Source organism: Pelmatolapia mariae, linkage group LG3_W, assembly GCF_036321145.2.
Source record: "Pelmatolapia mariae isolate MD_Pm_ZW linkage group LG3_W, Pm_UMD_F_2, whole genome shotgun sequence".
NCBI classification, from domain to species: Eukaryota; Metazoa; Chordata; class Actinopteri; order Cichliformes; family Cichlidae; genus Pelmatolapia; species Pelmatolapia mariae.
Window position 1 is genome coordinate 62,083,895 of NC_086229.1, and position 19,316 is coordinate 62,103,210.

Here is a 19,316-nt window from a genome sequence, read left to right on the forward strand (position 1 = left end):
ATGATCAGTGTTGTTGCTTTACCACGTGTAACAAAGTTTAACGTCCAGGCATCCATGAAGTGGGGCGGAGTACAGCGGATTTGGCGGGGTGATGATCATGTCTCAGCAGGTTTATTTTGTTCATAGTGAAAAGTAAGGAATCTCACCGGTTGGCTTTTTTTTCCTTTTGTTGTTGTTGTTGCTTTTTTTTAAATGTAAACTCCTCATGTTTTGCAAAAAAACCCCAACAACAACCAAACAAACAAATAAAAAACCTGTACGTGATGTAGGGAATCATTTTTGGATTTAACAAAACTAAAACATAAAATTTACCCAATTTTTCTTTTTTTTTTTTTGCTGAGCTGTATAATTATAAATTTTCATTTCACACAATATGCTGTGACAAAAACCCCGCTCTCCTTTCTGGTTACTAAGAAACAAAAAGAAAAATAAAGGAGCCTTTGATAGGACATTTAAATCTGTCAGAGCATCCACAGTCTCTTCACTCAGCAGTGGACTTTACATCACAAAGGTTTTCACAGAACTCACTGTTGACAATCTGTGATTCCAGCTTTACCTTAAAGACCAGGGAAAGGTTCCAAAACATATTCACAGAGACTAAAATGTGATTTTTGAAGAGATTCGTTGCTATATAATGTTATTCTAGATATGTGACCATCAATGGTGCGTGCTTATTTACTCGGCTGATACTGAAACACCAGACCTAAAAGATTCTCCTTGTTCTGTTATAAAGTAGAAGTTCAGTGGATATTTACTGAGTTGAAATACACTTGTGCTTCATTAAAAAGAAATGGAGAGTTTTTTTCAGGTATTTTATTCCATTTACCCCAAATATATTCTATTAATTACTGATACATTAGATTTTAAAAAACAGACAGGATTTTAAAAGATCAATATTAATGTTCAGTCCTGAATTTTTTTAATACACCAATGGTCCCCAGAAAATATATCTGATATCGCAGTTCAATCTGTAACTATATTTTGTTGTCCTTTCTTGTTTTTGTAAATGTTTTTTATTAATTCTATATGAATATAATTAATAAGTTACAGTTATGATGTATTTCTTGTATGAAATAAAGAATATAATGTGCGTTACTGCTAATTATTGTATGTTTATGTAATTATAAAATAAAAATGTGATTTTTTTTAAATGAATTTCGCCTTGGGCTTGGACATTACATTGCAGTGGTGCTGATGCCAAATTTGTTCAGTGTCTCACTCAGTAATTTAACATGAAAACGAAGCTGATGTGTTGTTGTTTCATCAGCTACTAACTCATGATCATGTGAGTCAGACTGGACGTCTGATATTATTTTCTTAAAACGATTTCTTCATAACCAGTTTTGACTTTAGAAATTTAACTTGATCTTTCACTCATAAATTTCTGCCCCTGCTGTTGCGTCTGCACAAGGAGGTGCCAACATACACACTAAGAGTCCAAGCTTTCAGGCTGCTGAAGGTAACTGAGTACTTCCACTCTGCTTTACTCACTGACACTTTAATCTTTCTTTTGAGTCTGGACTCAGTGGCCTCAGTTTTGATCATTGGGGTGTTGTGAGCTTACAGTTTATGTGTGCAAAGCAAATATGTAATGCAGATTATTTTAAAACAGATTTAACAGATTTTATTGAGCACAGTGTGTGCTTGACATTTAATGATCCAAAAGATTTTGACTATGCCCATAATTAAGATCATAAATGTACGATATTGATTTTTTACAACACAATTCTATATTTTCTTTCATTTAAACAAACATTGGAGACAATCATATTATCATGTGTTCAAACTTTATTTATTTTGCATATAATACCAAAACTAAACACAAAGGAAGGAGGAGGAGAGTTTTGCTGGATGTGACTAAGTAAAAAACAAACAACTAAAACCGATTCAATAATTTGGTTTAAATTTCTTTCTTTTTGCTTTCTCTTTTCCATTCACTGGTCACTTTAGAGTTTACAGAGAGTGGTGTGAAAAAAGAGATGGCTGACTTGAACTGGAAACACCTGCTGACTCAGTGTAAACAGATGTTTGTTTGTTTTTATTGTGTCAGTTCTATATGTCGGTTATGTTGAACAAACTGATTTTATCTGGGCTTTTTTGCTATTTTTCATGAAGGAATCTCAACAAACTGGTTTCACAAAACACTTGAATGAACATAGGAATGACGCCACAGCTCATCTGGAAATAAACAGAAGTTTTCATACCTGAATATTTATATATAAGGAATGTGTGGCCTTCTGTCTCTACATAGCCTTACCTGCATCTTAAAATTGTACAGTTGCTGTGACCCTTAACTCTGCAGTACCAAATAGGGTTGTTTCTGTGTCTGTTATTGATCATCATTGTGGAAATAAGAGAAAGCCAGTGATTTTAGAAGGGGGGGGGGGGGGGGGGGATTTTGAAGCTGGTGAAGAGGAAGACTTTTCAGAACATGAAACCTTTTATCTTTATTGGATAGGACAGGGCAGACAGTAGAGAGAAATGTGGGAAGCGAGTTAAGAAGAATGAAGCAGACTAAAACGCAGGGCCCTGCAGATAGCACTCTGATCTTCAGTACCTGGGCCATCTGCTCGACTACCAGAGCCAACTCTTGTACAGGAAATCAGATTTTTCACTCTTCATCTGAGGCGCAGCCGAGAAATCCAGCCTGATCAGGAGATGTCCCCTGATCTAAAGTCTGTTTTATAGATCAAGTAGCAATACTTGCGTCCAAGATAGACAGGAGGACAGTATATATGCAAGAAATACATACACAACACACACAGCACTACTCTGCCCCTCATGTGTTTGATAGGCTGCTATGAACAGACTTTGTGCAGTGGTGCTGAGCTGTAGATTGACACAAATCTGTTCATGTTGTAATTGGCAGAAAAACTCAGCGGTGATTAGAATATTTGCTTCATTTATATATTTTTTACATTAACATGTTTTTCCACGCCATATCTTGGTTATAATTAATTCAACTGTATTACATTATGTGATTTTTTAAATATACATGTGTCTTTAATTCCTCCAAGAGATTATCAATATCAATGGACCAATATTATACAATTTTTTTTTCTGATCACATTTCTTGCTTTTCTGTGGCTCCCCCAGATAGATTTTAGGCCCAGTCCTACGCTATTAGTATTCACTGGGATCATGTTAGATATGACAGGCTGATGAAGCAGTTCCATAAAGCACTGTTGAACAAAGAGTTTATTACAGCTTGTTTGAGTCTCAGCTGAGGAATGAGGCTGCTTCGCCTTGTTGTGTCACACATGCACTGCAGATAAACTGGGTGTCTGAAGGATACAAGTGAGTGAAACTGAAAGAGAATCAATGCACAAAAATTCATATCATTATAATGAAACCAGAACCATCTGCATAATTGGTGTGTAAACAGTAGAACAGGTTGCACGGGAGCCTGAGAATGTACTGACAAACTCAAACAACAATTTGACTATCAGTCTCACATGAAAATGTCACGGTCCTGTGTCGGTGACCCAGTTTTTTTTTTTTTTAATTATTATTATTATTATTATTGTTATAATAATAATAATAATAATTATTATTATTATTATCATTATTATTATTATTATTATTATTATTATTATTACTAAGCTGTGATTTCATCCTGGTTTTGGTTTCTATTTTGTATTTCTAGTTCTGAAGTTCCTCTCTACTCTTTAAATATAGTTCTTGGTTTTGTTGCAGCAAGAGTCCTGACAGGGACTAGGAAGAGAGAGCATATTTCTCCTGTTTTGGCTTCCCTTCATTGGCTTCCTGTTAAATCCAGAATTGAATTCAAAATCCTGCTTCTCACATACAAGGTCTTAAATAATCAGGCCCCATCTTATCTTAATGACCTTGTAGTGCCATATCACCCTATTAGAGCACTTCGCTCTCGCTCTGCAGGCCTACTTGTTGTTCCTAGAGTATTTAAAAGTAGAATGGGAGGCAGAGCCTTCAGTTTTCAGGCCCCTCTTCTGTGGAACCAGCTTCCAGTTTGGATTCGGGAGACAGACACTATCTCTACTTTCAAGATTAGGCTTAAAACTTTCCTTTTTGCTAAAGCATATAGTTAGGGCTGGACCAGGTGACCCTGAATCCTCCCTTAGTTATGCTGCAATAGACGTAGGCTGCCGGGGATTCCCATGATGCATTGAGTTTTTCCTTTCCAGTCACCTTTCTCACTCACTATGTGTTAATAGACCTCTCTGCATCGAATCATATCTGTTATTAATCTCTGTCTCTCTTCCACAGCATGTCTTCATGGTTAATATCTTCTTACCTTATTTAGTCGTGTCTTATGTCACTCCTGTCTCTGTGCTCCGTGCTCCCTTTTTTTGGGTTAAGTCCACGTCGCTGCGTTATACTTTCAGTTTTTCTTTGATGGTCCCTTGTCATGTCATTGTTCTTTTGCTTCCCCTTGGTTGCGTTATGTTTGATTACTCCCAGCTTTGCTCTCTTCTTGTGTCTCATTTCTTTGTTAATTCTCAGTGTATTTAAGCCCTGTGTTTTCCTTGTGTTGTGTTGTGTTGTACCCTCTCCATGCTGTGTTTCTCCCCTTATGTCCTTCTGAAATTCTAGCTGCTTGTTTTGTTCCCTCGAGTCTCCTAGTTTTAGGTTCCAGCATCCAGTTTAGTGTTTAGTTTCACATTTGTGATTTTGGTTTATTCTGTGATGTTTATTCATTTGAAGAGTTTTCCCAGCAATAAAACTGCACTTTAAGTTTAACTTTCCGTGGCACCTGAGTCCTGGTCCAGAGGAAGTGCTCAAGGCGGCACCACAAGGAGTTCGCGAGCAGCAAGGCTCAACATATGTTGAAATCTCAAAGGAGTTTTATATGAAAATTTTTATTTATGAAAACTCTGACTTCTGTTCATTCAGGTTTTTTGTTAACGTTCTTACTGACAATGTTTTTCAGTATAATAGAAAACAAAGAACAATGAGATTAAATTTGTTCTGATGAACATGACATTCCAGATTCCAAACAACTGACACAACTAAAGCAAAACATCCGGCATCTAAAGCTATAAATACGTGGACAGCGTCAGTCAGCCAGTCAGTAAGCAGCTGTTTCCACCTCAGGTGAAGAGGAGTCCTCCAGCTCACAAGTCTTGAATCTGAGGAGAACCAAAACGCAGTATCCGTGTTGTAAGTTTCTCTGGTGTTTCATATTTCATATGTTGGCTGGTTTAGACACTCTGCAAACAAAACATGAGACAGATTTGTTTTCAGTCAATATTTTGTTTTTGTGTTCATGGACATAAATATTCACATTACAAAAAACACATATTTAAGTATTGTCATTCATCAGGATATTTTGTCCAGATTCTTCAGGTGTCACAGTAGCAACCAAGAAGATCCAGCTTTAAAAGACATTTTAACATTTGTGCACTATAATAACCAAGAACATGACCCTATTCTAAATAATAACACATTCAAAAAATAAAATAAAATAAAATGAAATACCTTAACCTGAAAGACACCTTTTCATCAATTTTTGTGAATTTTTAGTTTGCTTTTTGTTTTTTTGCTGCTGTTTTCACACAGCTGATATCGTGTGAGGACCAACTCCATTGACTTCCTTTGTATGTTTTCTCATTTAAAAACAGTTCAATTATGTGTATATAAATGTAAACATACCCCAAACTAATTCTGATTCATGTATATTGTGCTTGTTTATTTAGAGACTATGGATCCAAGCAAAGAACTGGGTTATCTCAGGTATGAAATGATTGATTACCCTCTGACCAAAGGAATATATTAGTATTTAGCATAGCTTAGCACAAAGACTGGAATCTGTTAGCCTAGCTTCATAAGAGGAAAAATAAGCTCTTCTTTTAATCTGGTTCAAACGGTACTAAAACCTGACAATTGCAGCATAAGACATTAGAGATGCTATAATCATGTTGGTTTATCAAAATGTTAGACTGTTCCCTTATCAGTCTACGACAATATAAGTGTGATGTCCATGGTAACATGCTAACAGAGAATGCTTGTTTGACCCACCTTCTCCTTTCAGAGTGGGAAGTGTGGAAGACAAAGATCTTACATCAGAGATCAAGAGGCGTAAGTCTGTTTTTAATTTGATTAGTGGAAACAAAGCAGAACATATTCAACCAACATCACTAATTCGCATCTCTGATATCAGGAGTCATCATCCTAGTGTCAAATGGTGAACAGGTGATGGATCAATAACTGCAGCAGGATTGTGTTTGTTTTCTCCAACAGATTCCTGTGAACTCACAGTCGACACAAAAACAGTGAGCAGGAAACTCCAACTCACTGACGGAAACAAGACGGTGACCTATGTGGGGGGACATAACCTACATCATTTCCACAGACGCGGATTTCATTCTCCTCAGCTGCTGTGTATAAACGGTCTGACTGATCGACATTACTGGGAGGTCGAGTGGAGTGGACATGTTTACATAGCAGTCAGTTACAGTGGAATCAGTAGGAAAGGAATAACTGGTAACAATGAGTTTGGATCCAATTCTCAGTCCTGGGCACTTGTAGTAAAAACAGGTTCACCCTCTGTAATTGCAAGGCATGATAACACAGAAACACCCATCGTCTCCCACAACAAATCTAACAGAGTAGCAGTGTATGTGGATTATGCTGCTGGGATTCTGTCCTTTTTCAGTGTTTCCTCTGACACTCTGATCCACCTCCACACATTCAAAACCAGATTCACTGATCCTCTTTATCCCGGATTTGCAGTCTTGCCTGGTTCCAGAGTACTGCTAAAGAAACGATGACTGTTGAACTATGTTCAGTCTATATATGTGTGTGTATGTATATATATATATATATATATATATATATATATATATATATACACACACACATTGTGGTAGTGTAGTGGTAGTAGTTTTTTTACTGTATGTCAGCTGTTGAATTACTATTTGCTGTTCATTATGTACCATGTATTGGTGACTGTAAATTACAGTGGATTGCCTTGTATTTTTAAAATGGTTTTCTTTGTTACACTGTACCATTGATTGATTATTTATAACATACCTCCTTGCATGTGGTTTTTATCTATACAGTCTATTTTAATGAACATTTTATATCACAAGCATCATAAAGTAAGTGTCTGTAGTAAGTAAAACCCTATCAATAGAATTTTGAAGTGTGTGTTTAATATATATACACTCTTTATATTGCCAACTTCCTTGACTCACACACTGCCACACTTAGCATAGAGGATAAAAAATATGTACAAATAGAGATCACATTTTTATTCTTTGATGGTAAGTCTGTGCAAAGTAGAAGCTAATGTTTTGCTAACTTCAAACTCTGTCCAAAAACTGTTAATACTAAATCTGAAAATTCACATCTTTACCTACAGTTTTTCAAAACTGCAAGACCAAAAGAGACAAAGGTTGTAGTTAAAAGTTCAGTTCACCTGCTCTTCAGTTGACAGAGGAAGTTGAATTCTATTTTTGGTGTCATGAAACTATTTATGAAACCTGTTTCTACTTTAAATAAGGTTTGATTCAGGCACAGATCCACCTCGCTGGCCACGTGTAAGGAGTAAGCAAAACTTAGAACACACAGTAGTTGCTCTAACTTCATTGTAGACCCTCTTAATGACTCACTGAGAGGAAGATGAGACTGTACAGAGAGAGAAGACTTGATGATGAGCGATTGTAGAAACTCTGTGTGCAGCTTGGGGTGGCTGTGACTCTGGTGGTAGAGCAGATCAGCTACTAACCAGAAGGTTGGTGGTTCGATTCTTGGCTTCCCCAGTCTGCATGCCAAATATCCTTGGGCAAAATACTAACCCCAAGTTGCTCTCCGATGCATTCATCGGAGTATGAATGTGTGAATGTAGTTTAGTTTGCACTTGTCTTTAGAAGTGCATGGGTGAATGAGGCATGTTGTATACAGCGCTTTGAGTACTCCAGGAGAGTAGAAAAGCTATATAAGAATCCATTTAAACACTGAACCTCTAAAACTGAGGCCGCTGGTTTGTTAGAGACTTGAGTTTAAGCTCAGATGAATTCAGCTTAAAGTGTCTGTAAGTAAAGTAAGGCGTAAAACTACTCAGTTACTCTTTCTTTGAGCTTTATCTAGTTTTCTGCACTTGGTGCATGTGCTTAAGGTTAGGGTTAGTTAGTGTTAGTTAGGTTAGTGTGCTTTTATTATTTTCCTTGACTTTTCTGCCTCTACTTTAAAAGTTTGTGTTCATTGTGCTTTGCATTTAGTTTTGCTTCCTTTGTCTCATCTCGTTGCATGTTTGCCATCATCCTAATAAATAATGGGCTTTTTGTGAAACACACTGTGTCTCTGCACATCCACATTTGAGTCCTCAAACACAAAAACTTGGCCTGCATGTCCCACAGATCTTGACAAGTTAAGATAGATACCTGTGATTTACAGGAAGGGCATTGTTTATCTGATAACTAATATGAAGCCTCATTTAGGACTCTGTTTTTTTTTTGGGGGGGGGGTTACCACTTGCTGTCTAAAGATCTGCTGAGTGAGGGTTTTTAACTCCTCAGTGGTGTAGTTTGTCTCTGTGTCTTTGACCCTGTGCAGTGATTATCACTTCTATAATAAACTGAAAATTTCAAACTAGATAAACTTATCAGGCTTCAAACCCAAATAAAGCACATCTGCCATTAGATAGATTAATGGTATCAAGTATTTGGGTCATAGTTGAATAGTCAGATAAAAAAATATTTGAGATATAAAATCCCATCATATTTCATGGAGCCTCAAAGGAAAATGTGATGAGCTGAAGGAGAATTCATACAGTTTATAAAGCAAACCAACACGAATTTGCTTAAGAATGTGATGGCGGAGTACTTATGCTAAAGTATTTTATTTCTAATGTATTATAACTTAAACACTATAATCTTTTCCTGTTTGTTCATTTGAATAGTTTCCTAGGAGTGTCACAGTCCTGGGTCGGTGACCCAGTGTTTCTGTTTTGTGTCAGTAACCTTTGATTTCTTGATGTGTCTTTGTTAGTTCCTGGGCGTTGCTTTTGTGTTATTATTGTGCTTCTGAGTTCAGTCTGAATTTCCTGTATTACTTTGAAGGTCTTGTCTCATGTTAGTATATTCTGTTTTAGTTCTTTCTTGCCCAATTAGTTCCAGCTGTGTTGCCACCGATTCCTTGGTCTGTCATGTTCCTGCCTGTGTATTTATAGTTTGTGTCCTCCAGCGCTTGTGGTCATGCTGTTCTGTCATGGAACGACTGTGTGCAGGCAGGGGAAGAGAACCCAAAGAGTCAAAATGTGAACTTAAAAACATTGTTTTATTGCAGGCTCGGAAGTAATACAAAATATCAAAATTATACTGGGAGAATTCTAAGAATACAGGAAGACACTGGGAACGTTAACGACGCAACCACGAGCACTGGCGGACCAGTGATGTGAATAACGGCGTTACAAGTAACGGCGTTACTAACAGCGTTACTTTTTTCAGTAACGAGCAATCTAACTAATTATTACTATTTCTATCGTTACAATGTTACAGTTACTAACAATGAAACGCGGTCCGTTACTATTTTTCAACAAACAGATGGTTGAAGCTGTGTTCAGCTTACCGCATCTTATATCAGTCACACAGAAGTAGCTGTAAGTAATCTGGACGCTACAGCTTTAAGCAGCTGCGCATTCCCACAGACGGTAATCGCAATCACTGTCTAGCACATCACCTGGAGCTAAGGGGGCAAAAAAATTGCATGTTGCTGTTTGACTAAAGCAGAAGTAAAAAGTAGTTGTGGTAAGTCAATCACATGACCACTTAAAGACGAAGCAACAAGGTGATATATACCAGTTTTTAAATTGTGTCGATAGGCCACGTAAAACCAGAGTCATGATAAACAAGATATACGCAACGTTTTTTCCTCAATAGTTTCATCACGTTAGCTTACTGTCTAAGGACAGTGCTAGCAAGCACTCTCTGCTTATGAGCAAAAAAAAAAAAAAACAAAAACAAAAAAAAACAGGGGAAGTTTTAGGATTGATGGCGAGAGAGAGCAGAAAAAGAGGGAGAGAGCGAGTTTTGAGATGTGTGAGATTTGTGATGTTTAGCGTATTTGGAGTGTGCAGTTAATGTGTTTTGTGTTGTGTAGTATTAAAAATGGATAATTATACCCTGGACCCCAGAGGGTTAAATGTTTTTTTTTAAGGTAACGCAATAGTTACTTTTCAAATAATTAATTACTTTCAGAATATTGTAACTCAGTTACTAACTCTTTCAAAGTAACTTGCCCAACACTGTGAAGGACACACACTGGTTAACAGGTTAAAGATATCGGTAAAGACTTCTGCAAGCTGCTCAGCACATCCTCAAAGCACACATCAAGGAATGTCGTCAGGGCCAACAGCTTTGCGAGTGTTGATAATGCTCAGTGCGTTATGGGCATCTGTGATGGTAAGAGTGAGTTTTGTGACTTTATGGTGGCTCACAGTTTTTGGGGGTAGTGTTTTCAGGAAATCAGTGGTGGTCAACTTGCATGAAGCCTTTCAGCCATGACAGCATGTCAGTGGTTAAAGCGGAGAGATGCAATCAGTCAAACAGCATTCGTACCATCTCCATCTCACTTCCTCTCAGCTGAACTGCGGTCAGTTTCAGGAAGATGCGAGGTATTTCCACGAATCAGCAACACGATCAACACAACCAATGTTAAAATTAAATTAAAAATTAAATTAATCATTTTTGACATAAGAATATTTTGCTCTATAATGACAAATACACCATCCTGTTGGTGTTGTCTACATGTTTTTTTTCCTTTTTTTGAGGGGGGGGGGGGGTCCTGACCGATTTCAGCCGATAGCTTCTTTTTAAGTCTGTCAGTGAAGGCACCAATGCTCCCCTTAATATCTGCTAATTTTTCTGGGGCCTATGTCTGTAGTCATTAGTCAGTTTTACCATTTTTAAAGCTTTTTTTCTCTCGTATTTGTTGCAGTCAGACAAAAAAACCTTCCACTAAAAACCACAACACTGGCATCCTGTCACAGAGGAAGAGGAGCAGGGTTTGACTTTAACTGACTGTGAACTGTTTAAAGCGTTGACCTGATATCACAGAGAGTAGGATGAAGAAAACATCTCTGCTGTGGCTGCTCAGTAAGTAAACTAAAATGATTATAAATGACAATATGTTGTTTCTTCAGGAACATGCATTCAGGTTGGATTAGAATAGGAGGGCAGTAGATGAGTTTTTATCAAGGACACCAAAAAGAAGGAAGAGGGTCAACAGGAAATCAGAATATTTCATAATAAGTTCATACAGTGCAGCAAATTGACATGGATACATTAATCTACAGTTTTGTGTACATCTCTCATACAGATGCATGACATTTAATGAAGTTTAATGTGGTTTGTGTTCAACAGCAATTTAAAAAAACAATATGTAAAATAAGCTACTTTCATAAATATCAGAAGGTATTAATACAAAGATTTCACTATCCAAAAAGTAAAGTTCCTCTGTTTGAATTTCTCAACTTTTTTGTGTATTTGTATCTTGGTTCTGTATTTTGCACTGTTGACATTTAGCTTGTTATTGTTTCTTATAGTTCATTGGTCTTTATTTCAGTTTACCTGATACGAGTTCCTTTTGCTGTCATTTCATGCCTTCGGTTCTTCTGTCCTGATGCTCGTTTAGGTTGATTCTGTGTGTCGTGGGTTTGTGGCGTCCTTTTGGTTTTAAGATAGATTTTATGTTTGTGCTCCATAGTCTTTGTTCATGATGTTAGTTTTGCTTTTCTGGTGCTTCTGAATTTCTTGTTATGCATGCTTTTAGTTCCTTGATGTTTGATGACGAGCCTTTTGTGTTCGTATTCTGTTCCTTCAGTCTCGCCTCCATGTTTGTCTTCTGTCTGTATGTCAAATTCACATAAAATTGTTATAATACATAAAATACTATTCGGTAAGTTGATCTATAATAATATAACTACATATAGTAATTAAATCTTATAAATATCTGCTGTGCAGTACGATGTTTGAATCCAAGATGCATCTGAGCTGGAGTAGAAAGCTGCAAAACAAAGAAATACTTGAATGTAGTATAAAAGTATGAAGAATTTCCATTACGTACTTGAGTAAATGTACTTTTTTACATTGTGTCACTGCTGATATTAACATATTACCAGCACTCTAATCCAGCACAGATGTATCTGTTTGGGACATTAAAGAGAAAACTGTTTTATCTTTTTTTCCTGAGTGGATTCAAACCCATGATGTCTGTTTTCTCCACTGATGATGATTTTCTGTTTTTACTGCATTTTTTTTTTTAAATGTCAAACTCAAATCAACCTGAGTGTCATTTCTCTTTAGTTCTGATCTCACTGCTGAGCTGTACAACAAACCAAGGTCAGTAACCGTCTTCTGTCACAGTTTAAACTTGACATAACCTAAACCCCGCTAAGTGCCCCTTTTTTTAACCTTTCTTGTGGCATGACATGACAGTCATACAGAAGATTATCACTACAGCCTGATGAATATTTATTATTCATAAGTATAAAGGAAGTATAGGGAAATAATTTATTCTATGTACATATTATATCAAAAAGTCCTTTTAACAGCTTGTCTGACTGTGAGTCCCAGCAGCTCTCAGTTCTTTGAAGGAGACTTTGTGTCTCTGAGCTGTGAGGAGGACGACAGCTCTGCTGGATGGACTCTGAGGAGAAACACAAGCAAACAGCAGAGGACTCAGTGTGGAGATGGGTGGGGAGAAGGAGCTGGTTCCTCCTGTAACATCAGCTACATCTTCACCTTAGACAGTGGAGTTTACTGGTGTGAGTCCAGAAAGGGTCCCATCAGTAACATGGTTAACCTGACAGTCACTGGTAAGCTGAGTGTGTGGAGTTAGTGTTGATGAAGCTGTGTGTAAATGGATGAAATGCTGTAGTTTGTCTCTGTGTTGAGGTGGATCAGTGATCCTGCAGAGTCCTGTCCTCCCTGTGATGGAGGGAGATGACGTCACTCTGCTCTGTAAAACAAAGACCACTCCCTCCAACCTCCCAGCTGCTTTCTATAAAGATGGCTCCCTCATCAGGAAGCAGCCTACAGGTCACATGACCATCCAGCATGTTTCCAGGTCTGATGAAGGCCTCTACAAGTGTGACATCAGCGGTCATGGAGAGTCTCCATCCAGCTGGATCACTGTCACAGGTGAGGAGCTTCACACTCATTTCACTTTCTTTTGTCCACATATTCACTGACCAGAAGTCTCTGCAGGTAGACCTACAACCACAAACTCACCCATCACCTCTTCAAACATGCCCTCAACCACATCTTTGCCCTCTTACTCCACCACGCTGAGACTGGTCTGTCACCTGGTGGTGATCTGTCCATACTTCATCTCCACTCTCCTCATGGTGTCTTTATATCGACACAGAGCCAAAGGTAACACTCTGAGTATCCTTGATTATTTACTAAGCTCGATTACTTTCGCCTCATTTAAATATGTCTGATGACCTCATGTTACAGGAAATGACCCCACCATCTTCTTGGCAACAGAAACTAACGCTGATGAGAGACTCTGTGAGGACTATGATGATATTGCCGAGGTGACCGCTGAGCATCAGCTCTGAGCTTATTCTCTATCACATGGTGGTTATCATAAATGTTATCATAAACGAGTCTTTGTTTGTGTGAACTTTGTAAATAAAGTTTTGTTTGTTCTGTCAGCTCACAGGTTTTTTTTAACATGTCAAAATGATAAAAAGAGCTTGTTGACATCCTGATGTTGCTGTGTCACATTTTTATATTGTAGGTTTTATGTTAGCACCAGTGAGAGGGAAGATATGCAGGCTTCATCATACTGTGGTAGTAAACCCATGCAGTCTCCCCTCTGCTGCCTTGTATGTTTGGCAGAAATAGAAAACAGTGATGTCACATCATTGGTAGCAAATTGATTACCAAAGTCAGACAAAAAACATCAAAACAAACAAAAAATATATAGAATAATATTTGTTCTTTAAACTCCTCTGAAAACCACATGCAGTTTTGCTCGTCACTGATTTTTGTTTGTTTGGCATCTTGTAAACGAGCTGCTTTGTGACATTGATGTAGTAAAAGTTTATTCTAGCGGCTTGGGCATGCAGCCCATTATTTTTGAAGCGCCTGTCTTTTGTGCATCTTGAAAACCATATTATATGCTAAACACCTCTGTCTGGTTTCCTTTTCATTCTGTTCTGGACCTGTTTGTTACTGTTCCCTGACCTCATTTGTGGGGACGTAACACAGCCACACTGGTTTTTTGTCCTCTATGTCAGCTGAAGTTATTTTTGGGTTCTTTTCATTCCAAACATTTTTCTGGAAGCTGAGGATAATAGGTTTTTTGCCTACTTGACTGAGGCTTGGTTTCTACAGAATTCCTAATTTTCCACTTCATAATTAGAGTTTGGACATTGCTGACTGATGTTAAATGTTGGAAACAGATTTCCAAAAGCACAAGGGAGTGTTTCTGGGGAGACAATAACCCAACGCACCAGTTGCTGGAACCAAAATATGCTAAGAATAGCGCTGGAAGACACTTAAAACAAGTAGAGGAAAGACAAGACGACAGGTAAGTGCGTTACTGTATTAGGCTAAAAATCCGTCATCACTATCATGAGATTAACACATAACAACGCAGAGAGAACAGGAGGAGAGAGTGATGGAGATGAAACCAGGAGCAGAGGTGGATGTAGGTGGAGGTGTGGATGTAGGTGGAGGTGTGGATGTAGGTGGAGGTGTGGTGGTGTGTTCCCCTAAAATAAAGCAAACACAGTCATTAAGTTGTCGTCACATTGTGAATGTTGAAAGCTGCAGAAACACAGACAGGTGAGTGTGTCACCTGTGACAGTGATCCAGCTGGATGGAGACTCTCCATGACCGCTGATGTCACACTTGTAGAGGCCTTCATCAGACTTTCTGCTCTGTAGCTCTGTACACCGTTTTAGGGAACATATTTAGTTTTAAAATATGTTACAGGGCTTATGTTTCACTTACAATGATCTAATATGCATGTCCACATAATTATGGATTATTATAATTATAATATTTAAAAAACACGCTGTATTTTAAAGAACATACATTAAGACACAGATTATATTAGATTTATATTTTAAATAAGACAAAATGCTGATTTTACAGCAGTAAAATTATTGTATCTCTACAGTTTAAAAATGTAATAAGCTTTCTGCCTGCACAGAGTGTATAGTGAAACAAATGGAATCATCATAAATACATTATTTCATATTTATTACTTTTTTCCCTCATTGCTTTATTATTGTAGCTCTAGTAATAAAGGGCAGGATTCTGGATCAGCACCATGATGGAAACTTGTGCCCACAGTATATACAGTATAATGAAGAAGGTCTAAAATGTCACTGTGTGTGTGTGCATGTGTGTTTTATGTATATGGATTTTTTTTTTAATTATTACTCATGATATAACATTGTCCAGACATGGCTGGTAAGGACATGAGGAGGAAACAGTAGGAGCTGTGTGAGGCTACTAAAGGCAGTGGATCCCTCAGCAGCTGGATTACAAAGAGCACAGGTAACATTAACACATGTACCAGTTGTTGGAGACGTATTCCAGTATAAAAATAATAAAAAGCACAACTGAAATGTTTTGCTTCTATAACATTTTTTCTGTCATCATTTTACTATAGATTAAGTGTAAGAGTTGTTAGGTGTGGATAATTAAAGAATAGTTTATTGCAATTGCAAGTTGTGCGTTGTTCTCAGATGGAAAGCAAGTGGAGAGTGATAGATGAAATGAGGGGATGAAGGAGGAAGAGATGAAAAGAGTGAATCACAGGCAGAGTCTAGTTTATTTCTCACAGTTTTTTGTTGCTTTATGGTTCCAAGCGCTGTCACCAATCTTTGCATTTTGTTATTATCTCATGACACTTGTTTAATCAGCTACCATCTCTCCTATGGACTTTTTAATGTCTACAGTCTCAAATCAGCACAGCCCTGCCCTCCAGCACTATCAGCAGCAAGAGCAGCAGCAACCCCTCAACAGCAACATTGTACCCATCAGGTAAAACATAAGCTACGTTTGCTTTGCCTTGTGGCCACCTCACAACAGTGATGTGGTATGGTGCGATCCCATATTAGATTATTGATGAATGTGTGTTGTTGTTATTCAGCCTGGTTCAATGAGCACCCGCCCCTTTAAACATCTCTGCACGGCCCTGAGTATATAGTATATAGTTTAACACTATGAGCTTATTTAAAATTAGAAAGACTTTTCGTAGAATAGTTTCATGATGGCTGGAATATTCTCAGCTCTCTTTGGTAAAATACCTTCTCTTGATCGCATGGATCCATTTTTTTTCTCTCTAACACATACTTTAAAGTTTAAAATTTAAAGTTTATTTCAGTTTTGTTGTAGTAAACTGTTGATAAAGAAGGTAAATATTCAGAGTTACTCTGTTTTTGACAGACACTGTCAAATACTACTTTGTCCAGCTGATACTGAATACTGTATTTAGCTTCATTTATGACTGTGTTTAAATCAGTTAATGATTGAGTTACAGTCAGCTAATCGGTTGTTTTTCACCCCTCAGTACTGTAGATTCTCTCTGTGAGGTTTTTACCTGATATCATCTGTCTGGTCAGAGCTACACGAGCATGATCACCTGCTCCAAACACTGATCACATTCACTCTGTAATAAGAACTGAGCTTTACTGTCACAGACGGTCCGACCTGAAAAACATTTATACACTTGAGGATCGGCTTCAGGTTCCTTTATTTGTACCCACAAGTAAATTTGGTCTAATTCAGCATAAATAAGACACATAATGACAGATGGCATCATATAGGACTGTAAATTTCAGATTTGTTTACCTGTGCTGCACTAACAGAATATTTACACAGTGTGTACACTGAGGTTTCCTCCATTTAGTCCTGTTTCTCTTGAATCAGGCTGAGACATGTCGGCTGGTTTGGGGTCCTCAGCAGCTTTGGGGGGACAGGCCACAGCTCTGGCCCCTCCCATGCTTGCTATTTGTGTTTATTCTAAATCATATCTAACAGCCCCACATAAGATCAGTGTTGTTTCTAGTGTCTTTACAAGTAGAAAAATTAGAGCTCAGCATGTATTTATATTGACTGGTTGTCAATGATGCTTCCTTTCTAACAATGCAGTTTTTAGACTGAAAGCTGCAGCACACTCTCTTGATATGCAGCGTCATTTTCTACTTTATAAGGGCATTACTGACATGTTACTGACCTTTATATTATATTTTAAACCTTTATATATTTTAGGTTTTTATCCCCTAATCTTGTTGTGCTTGCATAATGACAAGAAAGACCCTGAAATCTTTCATCCTGAAATATTGGTGGTATGACTTCTAGTGTTATAATTGAGAGTTCAAAAGAACAACAATCACATGTGAGACTTTTTCACCATTTTATTTAAAATATCTCTTTATTAAAAAAACTGTTTTTAATAAAAGAAAAATAAATGCTTTCTGCACATTTCTTTGAAAAAACAACAACAACAAATGAAGCATTTACAGTGTAAATACTGATCAATGCTGCAGTGCACATGAATTGCTCTTAGTCTGGCTCATCACCTGGGACCTGTTTGTCATGGGAGACCCTACCAGGAGCTGAACGCTCCAGACAACTCAGCTCCCAGGATCGTCTGAGCTCACAAACCCCTCCACCACGATAAGGTGGCAATTCAAGGAGGGGGGTGATATAGCCTCTGGGAGAATCCCCTACAGGCTTATCGTACTCTTTTAGGCTATAAAGGCAGGTCTTTTAAATAACTGGTACATTAGCTTCTTTACTTCTACAGAAACACAGCCGTGTCTGTTTATGAAATAAATACAAAAATATTTGTTCTCTTTTTTCTGGATTTTTATAGATACAAAAGGCCACAAAAATCATCACAGCTGAAACTGACAGACCAACGATCAGTCCAGCAGATCGACCCTCTCCGAGTGCTCCTGGTGGACCTGTAGGTGAGACACAGGTGTGAGCTGATTTCTACAAAGTCTCATCAACAAGATCAAAATTTAGGAAGCAGCTTCACCTCTGATCACACACACACTCAACTCTACTCACTCACCTGGAGGATCAACAACACTCAGGTTAATGGTGCTGATGGATTTCCACAAGCGTGTTTCCTCCATGAAGACACGACATTCGTATGTTCCAGCGTCTTTAACTGTCACATTGTTCAGAATCAAAGACACGTCTCCATCCTTCATCTGTCTGTCCTGCAGATCCACCCGGTTGTTAAAAGATGGATGCTGGTTGTGAGTGTCAAAGTGCCCGTCCCGACTCAACAGGACATAATCTGTCTTCATGTTGGATTTGCTCCACTCTACAGATACGATGGAGGTGTTTGAAGCTCGACACGTCAGAGTGACGTTCCTTTCACATTCAGCTGTGATGTTTTTGTGGTCTGAAAGAATGAAAACAACAAAAAGTAGACAGTTTGAAAAGTTCAGTGCAGCTTCTCACATCTGCAACACTGATCAGTGAGGTAAGCCACAGAGACACTGCTGAGCTCTGCTCTATCTCATCTTCTATTGACTCACTGACATTAAGAAGCAGTTCAAAATTCTAACTGCCTTCAGATCGCACCGCTCTCTTCAGCCTGCTAAAACCAAAGTACAATACTGCAGAAAAAAGCAGTGACATGTCACAGTCACACATCTGTCAAACATGTCACACATCTCTGCTTTCCCTTTGGTTGGATTAAAAATAATAACCATAAAAAATAAAGTTTATAAAAGTCCATTTATCATTTCTCAAATGTAACTAATCTTAAAGAACATTAAAAATTCACTTACAGCTAAGTAAAAACACCAAAGTACACTAACTGTGTTACAGAGACTGCAGTTTCTAGCAGCAGCAGGCTGTTTTCGGTTCGTTCAATGAGAACAAACAGAAGCTGTTTAACTGTGAATAAAAAGTGAATAATCTTACCTTGAGATGCTGCGATGAGGCCCAGAAGCACAGCCACAGAGACTGTGCGTTTGGTGTTCAGCATTTTCTGTGTGCACACAGAAAGTCGCCCTTTCATTAAGAAATTAGGTGCAACGGAGGCACTCTCTGAATCAATCCAAATGTCTTAATAGGCAATGTCTCCTGTTTTGATCCCGTAAATCAGCTACAGATTTTACAGAAACAAAAAGTTGTGACAGTGCAGTAGGTATAACTACACCTTTCTGAATGCACACAGAACCACCAACAGCGTTTCCACTGTGTGTCTCTGGATTTATACACAGCTGTGAATTGACTCCACCTACCGCTGGTGGGCCCTGGCACTTTAGGCCCACCCACTTCAGCCAGGGGCCCAGCATATTATTATCTACAGTTGTTTTTTTCAAGGATTAAAATAATAAATAA

General features: G+C 38.0%; 1 protein-coding gene across 1 annotated transcript in view; it reads right to left on the reverse strand.

Moving 5' to 3' along the window:
• Positions 1–4,863: 4,863 nt before the first annotated feature.
• LOC134624716 (uncharacterized) overlaps positions 4,864–19,316 on the reverse strand; it is a 38,795-nt gene continuing 24,342 nt past the window's right edge. The window contains exon 6 of the mRNA XM_063469745.1: positions 4,864–5,189. The gene's annotated coding sequence lies outside the window, so the exon portion shown is untranslated. The remainder of the gene's footprint in view (positions 5,190–19,316) is intronic.